The following is a 9,522-nucleotide window of genomic DNA, read 5'->3' as shown; positions in this document are numbered from 1 at the left end:
TTGAATTGGGTCTGGAAGAATGAGTACATGTGCTTAATAAATAGGCAAAGGGGCAAGGACATTCCTGGCGGAAGGAAACACAAATACAAAGACATGGACGTGAGAAATGAACTACCAGTGAACTGCAAATCATCTAGTCCCTTTTTGAACTTGGCCACAGTAACTTCTTGCAAGATACATCCACCAAGCCAAAAGAAACAAAAGCAAAAATGAACTATTGTGACTTCATCAAGATAAGAAGCTTTTGCACAGCAAAGGATACAGTCAACAAAACTAAAAGACAACCTACAGAATGGGAGAAGATATTTGCAAATGACGTATCAGATAAAGGGCTAGTTTCCAAGATCTATAAAGAACTTATTAAACTCAACACCAAAGAAACAAACAATCCAATCATGAAATGGGCAAAAGACATGAACAGAAATCTCACAGAGGAAGACATAGTCATGGCCAACAAGCACATGAGGAAATGCTCCGCATCACTGGCCATCAGGGAAATACAAATCAAAACCACAATGAGATCCCACCTCACACCAGTGAGAATGGGGAAAATTAACAAGGCAGGAAACCACAAATGTTGGAGAGGATGTGGAGAAGGGGGAACCCTCCTGCACTGTTGGTGGGAATGGGAACTGGTGCAGCCACTCTGGAAAACTGTGTGGAGGTTCCTCAAAGAGTTAAAAATAGATCTGCCCTACATCCCAGCAATTGCACTGCTGGGGATTTACCCCAAAGATACAGATGCAATGAAACGCCGGGACACCTGCACCCCGATGTTTCTAGCAGCAATGTCCACAATAGCCAAACTGTGGAAGGAGCCTTGGTGTCCATCGAAAGATGATGGATAAAGAAGATGTGGTTTATGTATACAATGGAATATTCCTCAGCCATTAGAAACGACAAATACCCAGCATTTGCTTCAACGTGGATGGAACTGGAGGGTATTATGCTGAGTGAAATAAGTCAATCAGAGAAGGACAAACATTATATGGTCTCATTCATTTGGAAAATATAAAAAATAGTGAAAGGTAATAAAGGGGAAAGGAGAAAAAAAATGAGTGGAAAATATCAGAAAGGGAGACAGAACATGAGAGACTCCTAACACTGGGAAACGAACTAGGGGTGGTGGAAGGGGAGGTGGGTGGGGGGTGGGGTTGACTGGGTGACCGGCACTGAGGGAGGCACTTGATGGGATGAGCACTGGGTGTTATTCTATATGTTGGCAAATTGAACACCAATTAAAAAATAAATTTATATATAAAAAAATAAAAAAGAATAATAAAATAAAAGACTTGTTTTGTGGCTTAATATGTGATCTATCCTAAATAATGTTTCATGTGTACTTGGAAAGAATGTATTCAACTGTTTTTGAATACAATGTTCTGAATATATGTGAGGCTCATCTGGTCTAATGTGACATCCAAACCGCTGTTTCCTTGTTGATTTTGTCTGAATAATCTGTCCATTGATGTAAGTGGGGTGTTAAAGTCCTCTACTATTATTGTATTACTGTTGATTTCTTCCTTTATGTCTGTTAATAGTTGCTTTATGTATTTAGGTGCTCTTGTGTTTGGTGCAAAGATGTTTATAATTGTTATATCATCTTGTTGGATTATTCTCCTTTATCATTACATAGTGTCCCTCTTTACCTCTTATTATAGTATTTGTTTTAAAGTCTACCTTGTCTAATATAAGTATTGCTATCCCAGCATTCTTTTTGCTTCCATTTGCATAGTATATATTTTTCCATCCCTTCACTTTCAATCTACATGTGCTTTAGGTCTGAAGTAAGCCTCTTATAGGCAGCATATAAATGATTCTTGCTTTTTAATCATTATATCTTTTCCTATTTTTGTGCTTTGTAGATACAAATTTGTATAATATGTAATTTTTGTGTCTGCCTTCTTCACCCAATATTATGTTTTGTGGGGTATTTTTAGTGAAATGTAGTTGATGCCACAATGTTATATTAGTTGCAATACATGAATAGTGATTCAACATGCTATGCTGACCACAAGTGTGGCTACATCTCACCATACAAGGCTATTACAATACCATTGACTATATCCCTATACTGAACCTTTTATCCCCATGACTTATTCATTCCATAACAAGAAGCCTTCTTTTCCCACTCTTCTTCACCCATTTTGCCCATTTCCCTAACCTCCTTCCTCTGGCAACCATCAATTTGTTCTCTGCATTTATGAGTCCGTTTTTGCTTTTTGTTTGTTTGGTTTTTAGGTTCCACAAATAAGTGAAATCATATAGTATTTGTCTTTCTCTAACTTATTTCACTTAGCATAATATCTTCTAGGTCTATCCAATGTTGTCTCTAATAGCAAAATATCACTTGTTTTTAGGAGTTTAAGCAGTTTGGATAAAATTATGGGGAACAGAAGCCCAAGGAATGGCTGGAAGGTGAAGAAGTAGGGGCAATGAGCACAGTCCTCTCCTTTGAGGAGGCTATGAAGGGAACAAATGACAATTGGTGATATGCACCTAGAGTTGGGGTAAATGTTTTGAGATGATAGATATTTTAGCATATCTCTTTTTTGTTTAAGAAAATCTAGTGGAGAGAATGGTTTTAAAAATAAAGTGAAAACCGTAAGTTCCTAGCTCTATTTAGAAAGAGGAAAGGGATGACTTTAAAACCACACTTCTTAAACTTTAATAATGTACATCAACTCTGGGACTTTTGCTAAAATAAAGATTCTGACTCAGCAAGTATGCGATGGAATCTAAAATTCTGCATTTCTAGCAAGATCCAGGTGATGTCAATGTTACTGGTCTAAAAATTACATATCAATGAGCAAGACCTTAGTTAGTAAGAGGGTCCCTTCAACATGGTAAAGATAAAAATTCTCCCTAAACTAACATAAGTTCAGAGCAATTGTACTCAAAATCCCAACAGGGGTTTTCATGAAATTTGATCCTAAAATTCACTTTGAAAGAATAAAAGGCCAAAAATAGCCCAGACAATTTGAAGAAAATAAATAACAATGAGTCATTCACCCCTGATACCCTGCCAGATATTAAGATGAACTGCAAAGCTATAAAAGTTGAAGTATGATGTGAGAACAAGGAGAATCACACAGACCAATAAATGGAATAAAATGTGTTCAGACAAAAGGTCTTCCATGTGGAAAGCGAAAAAATTATATTCTAATTTTATGCCATACAAAAAAGTCTACGCAAGTAGATTAAAGAACAAAAAAAAGGTTTAAGCAAAATTAAAGAAACATAGTAGAATATTTTCATGACTTTGTGGGAGGAGGTTTCTTATACAAGATATAAGAAAGTAAAAACTCATAGAGAAAAAGGCTGATAAATTAGGATTCCAGAATGTTTAAAGATTCTCTATAACAGAAAATATCAGAGTTAAAAGAGAAGCCAAAGTATAGCAAAAAATATTTGAAATACATATAATGGCAGTGGAGTAGTGTACATATATATGCCTCATCCCCTTACCATAAGACAAAAAAAAACCAATAGGGGAATAAATGCAAACAAGGAAACTCAAATAGCCAATATGCATTTTTTAATGACCATCCTGATTAATCAGAAAATGCAAATTGGTTAAGCTGAAACCATATTATACATCAGATTGGGTGGGGCAGGGAGGCAGAAACTGTTAATAACAATGTGGAAAAGTACAATAAAGTATATGTGAAGATCAAATCTAACCTAATAAATTTATTTTATTTTGTTTATAAGCAATCTCAGTTTATTTTTATTTTTTATTATATATATATATTTTTTATTGGAGTTCAATTTGCCAACATATAGTATAACACCCAGTGCTCATCCCATCAAGTGTCCCCCTGAGTGCCCGTCACCCAGTCACCCCAACCCCTTGCCCACCTCCCTTTCCACTACCCCTTGTTCATTTCCCAGAGTTAGGTGTCTCTCATATTTTGTCACCCTCACTGATATTTTCACTCATTTTCTCTCCTTTTCCCTCCATTCCCTTTCACTATTTTTTATATTCCCCAAATGAATAAGACCATATAATGTTAAACTAATAAATTTAAATAGGTGCATCCCCTACTATTCAGCCATTCCACTTCTAGGATTATATCCTACAGAGACATAAAAATCTTTCTTGCAGCAATGTTTGTAGTTAATAACAAAGTGGACATAAACTACCTATTACCCAGTAGGCCAATAGATAAACCATAATTTATTCATACAATAAAATTTAAATGAATCAATTAGATCTTCCTGCTTTATCTTGAATCTGTCTGAAAAACAAAATCAGAAAATAACAATTTTCAAAATTATACATATATGAATTTTTGTATCTATTTTATATAACCAAAATGTGTGAATGATATATATCAATTTCTAAATAGTCATTTCTTCTGGAGAGAAAAAAAAAAGGTATATCCATCAAGTCCCAGCCAGAAAGACAAAAGCTAAAACAGTTGTTTTAACAAAGATAATATAGAAAATTTAACAGGTATTGGGGAAATAGGTTAAGAAAGCAAGTGAACCCTGAAGTAAGATGAAGTTGTAACTGCAGGGAACTCCCCAGCTCTTCCTGGAGTGAGAGAGTAAAGGAAAAGACAGGTTATTAGAACTTGGAGATTTACAAGTGAGGTCCTACAGGTCTGGAACCTGCAGATCTCTGGGGAGATTCACTGTCCAGCTGGTGCTGATACCCTGGGGACTCAGACTTAAGGGAAAGGATGCTGACTTTCCTGACTGGCGCTGGTGTCTCTGAGGTGTGGCGTGAAAGTTCCAGGAGTGAGAGGGAACCCACACACTGAAGGGAACCACTGCTCAGGCTAATTGCAGCTGTCAGTTTGTAGTAGCACTACCAAGATGATGCGGCCGAAAAGCACATCCCACTTCCCTTGTCTGGCCTTCCCATCTCCCTCCTCCACACACTATTGGAAGAAGGTAGAAGGGATTCCATTGGCAAAGGAGAAGGAGGTCAACAAAGTCACAGTCCTAGCATGACAGCATAGTACAGAACTATGGGCTTGGAGCTGGGGGATGAAACTTTTTCAACTAGCCTAGACAGGTACAGGGGAGCAAGGTTTTCACTGTAATCCATCAAAAGACAAATCTGAAGCAAATATAGCCTCTGTTAAATCTGAGATGGGTATACAGATGTCCATACTTTTGTGTATATTTAAAAGATCATAATGAACTTTTAATGGAATTAAAGTCTATGAACCGCAAACTGATAATTAGCCAAGCACCTGTGACAGAGGTATAGCTGAAGAGAAGGGGAGGGAAGGCGGAAGGTGGTGGCTTCCTTCCATGGGACGCAGATGAGATGACAGGGTGGACATAGGAAAGGATCAATGAACTGGAAAAGAAAATAAAAAAGAGGAAGTGAGGGAATTAAAGGCTTTCTTGGCATAAAGAGCATATTTTGTATGAGTGTGGAAGAATCAGGAAGGACATGAAAGTATGGTTGGGGTATCCACATGGACATGTAAGACATCAGAGATTGGATAGTTCCAGTGCTACCAATTTTCCAGCTTTGGAAGAAAGTTGAATCTAGCACATCATTAGTTGGAATATACTATGCATCACTATTTTATGAGGTACTAAGAAAGAAAAAAAAATGAAGATAATTAAGTTATAATACATTCTTATCACAAATTTTTATCAAAAAAACCTTTTATATTTTAGATGCAGATTTCTCCCATATATCACTCCTGCACATTTATTAAAAAGTAGTGTGTGTATACTTATTTATATGTATATATACACAATTTATATATATATATACATACACACACATATGTATGTTACTTAAGGAACTCCCCAAACTTTTTTCACATCGAATACAATTCTGTTCAAATCACTTTTTGACTCAAAGTCATTGATACTCATGTTTTTCTGCACATTACTGTCTTTTCTATCATTAAGAGCAGCATTTTTCTCTCCAGCTTTATTTCAAGCCCTTTACCACCCAAACTATGAATTTAATACTAGCACTTTTATTTTACCAGAAAGTTCTCAGACAACAGTCAAGATTCATATTGTGTCCTCAAATTGTCTATAAATGGTTTGTGGCTGGAAATGTTGAAGGGTTGCAGATGTCCACTCATGCCTATCAAAAACAATAACCAAGTCTCTAAATTTTAAGTGAGTTAGTGCTTTATTTGAACATATGTCCAAATTACACAAAGAATCATCATTTTTGATGATTTATACACAGTTCCAAGTCATCTATATCCAATCTTCTATCAATTCAACCATCATCCATCCATTTTTTTAATCTTTGAGGGATATCTCATTCTTAGATAATTTTTGGACTAAATTAAATATGGTAGCAGCTTTTGGCCACTGAAATCTTGCATATTATTACAGTGATATGATGCTTTTCTGCACCCATGATCAAGTTCTTTATCTCTTTCATACCTCTAATGTAAAAACATCTAAACATGACAAAACTACTGAGCTTATCAGTATTTCCCATTCAATTTAATTTATACTTTTCCCCTTAATTGACTCACACATTGCTGAAAATTAATCTGCTTCCGTTCCAAGTTAGCAAGATGTTTCTGGCAAACTGATGTTTAGTGGTTTGATGCCTTAATAATAATCCTCTTCAACACATAGCCTCTTGTGGCTTTAATTCTTTTCATGTATTCTGAGAACTTTGACAGTTTTTCCATCTTCAGTTGCACATCTAGGCATGGGGTCAACAATTTTTGTATATATATATATATATATATATATATATATCTCAGTAATAAAACATAACACAGTTGCATCTACTTGTGGGAGTTCTTCTTCCTTAGGTCTCATGACACTCTTGGCTCTTGCTTTTCAAGTGAATATGGAATTGTTATCACACTTCCAACTACAAGTATCTGTTTCAATAATACTAAAGACACATGCTACTGCTGTTTCCATATCTATTTGGCTTCATAGTTTATTGCCTTAATGCCAAATGTCAGCATATTTATTAAGATATTTAAAATAATAATTAAGCCAACACTGTACATAACTCCAACCCCTCATTCTCAGTCTGAAGATGTCCTTAGGTCTAAAATGAGTCTCTTGTAGACAGCATATAGATGGGTCTTGCTTTTTTATCCAGTCTGATACCCTGTGTCTTTTGATTGGAGTATTTGACAGAAATACAGTATTCTTTCCTGTAAAACTCTTCAAAGTGTAGGGATAGAGGAAACATATCTCAATATCATAAAAGCCATCTATGAAAAGCCCACAGCAAATATCATTCTCAGTGGGAAAAAACTGAGAGCTTTTCCCCTAAGGTCAGGAACATGACAGGGATGCTGACTCTCATACTAGAAGTCCTAAACTAAAAGAAACCAGAAAACTAAAAAAAAATAAAAGGCTCCAAAATTGGAAAAGAAGAAGTTAAACTCTCACTCTTCACAGATGACATGATACTGTACATAGAAAACCCAAAATAGTCCACCCCAAGATTGCTAGAACTCATACAGAAATTTGGCAATGTGGCAGGATACAAACATAATGCACAGAAATCAGTGGCATTTTTACACACTAATAATGGGACTGAAGAAAGAGAAATTAAGGAATCAATCCCATTTACAACTATACCAAAAACCATAAGACACCTAGGAATAAACTTAACCAAAGAGGTAAGGATCTGTACTCTAAAAACTACAGAACACTTATGAAAAGAATTGAGGAAGATATAAAGAAATGAGAAAACATTCCATGCTCATGGATTGGAAGAATAAATACTGTGAAAATATCTGTTACCCAGAGCAATTCACACATTCAATGCAATCCCCATCAAAATACCATGGACTGGGACACCTGGGTGGCTCAGTGGTTGAGTATCTGCCTTTGGCTCAGGATATGATCCTAGAGTCCTGGGATCGAGTCCCACATTGGGCTCCCCCTCTGCCTATGTCTCTGCCTCTCTCTCTCTCTCTCTCTCTCTCTCTCTCCCTCTCTCTCATGAATAAATAAATAAAATCTTTAAAAAAATACCACAGATTTACTTCACAGAGTTGGAACAAATCATCCTAAGATTTGTATGGAACCAGAAAAGACCCCAGATAGCCAGAGGAATGTTGAAAAATAAAACCAAAGCTGGAGGCATTGGTATTACAAAACTGACTTCAAGCTGTATTACAAAGCTGTGATCAAGACAGTATTGGCACAAAAACAGATACATAGATCAATGGAACAGAATAGAGAACCCAATTCTATGGTAAACTAATCTTCAATAAAACAAGAAAGACTATCCAATGGAAAAAGGACAGTCTCTTCAACAAATAGTTTTGGGAAAATTGGACAGTCACACGCAAAAGAATGAAACTGGACCATTCTCTTACACCATAGATAAAGATTAACTCAAAATGGTTGAAAGATCTAAATGTGAGACAGGAATCCATCAAAATCCTAGAGGAGAACACAGGCAACAAACACCCTTTTTGAACTCAGCCAGAGCAACTTCTTGCAAGATACATCTATGAAGGCAAGGGAAACAAAAGCAATAATAAACCATTGGGACTTCATCAAAATAAAAAGCTTCAGCACAGCAAAGGAAACAGTCAATAAAAACAAAAGACAACCTACAGAATGGGAGAAGATATTTGCAAGTGACCTATCAGATAAAGGGCTAGTATCCAAGATCTAAAAAGAACTTATTAAACCGAATACCCAAGAAACAAACAATCCAGTCAAGAAATGGGCAAAAGACATGAAGACATTTCTCCAAAGAAGACATACACATGGCCAACAGACACACGCAAAAATGCTCCACATCACTTGTCATTAAGGAAATACAAACCAAAACTACAGTGAGATACCACTTTATACTGGTAGGAATGGCTAAACTTAACAAGACAGGAAACAAAAAATGTTGGTGAGGATGTGGAGAAAGGGGAACCCTCTTATACTATTGGTGGGAATGTAAACTGGTCCAGTCACTCTGGAAAACAGTATGGAGGTTAGGCAAGAAGTTAAAAATAGAGCTACCCTACGACCCAGCAACTGCACTGTTGGGTATTTATCCCAAGGATACAAATGCAGTGAAATGCTGGTACACCTGCACCCCGATGTTCATAGCAGCAATGTCCACAATAGCCATACTGTGGAAGGAGCCTTGGTGTCCTTCGACAGATGAATGGTTAAAGATGTGGTCTGTATATAGAATGGAATATTACCCAAGTAGCCATCAGAAACGATGAATATCCACCATTTACTTTGACGTGAATGAAACTGGAGGGTATTACGCTGAGTGAAATAAGTCAATCGGAGAAGGACAAACATTATATGGTCTCATTCATTTGGGGAATATAAATAATAGTGAAAGGGAATAGAGGGAAAGGGAGAAGAAATGGGTGGGAAATATCAGAAAGGGAGACAGAACATGAGAGACTCCTAACTCTGGGAAACAAACTAGGGGTGGTGGAAGGGGAGGAGGGCGGGGGGTGGGGGTGACTGGGTGGCCGGCACTGAGGGGGGCGCTTGACTAGATGAGCACTGGGTGTTGTTCTGTATGTTGGCAAATTGAACACCAGTAAAAAATAAATTTACTATTAAAAATAAAAA

The sequence above is a fragment of the Canis lupus genome, chromosome 22 (assembly GCF_011100685.1).
Source record: "Canis lupus familiaris isolate Mischka breed German Shepherd chromosome 22, alternate assembly UU_Cfam_GSD_1.0, whole genome shotgun sequence".
Classification (NCBI taxonomy): Eukaryota; Metazoa; Chordata; class Mammalia; order Carnivora; family Canidae; genus Canis; species Canis lupus.
Note: the sequence above shows the minus strand (reverse complement) of the source record.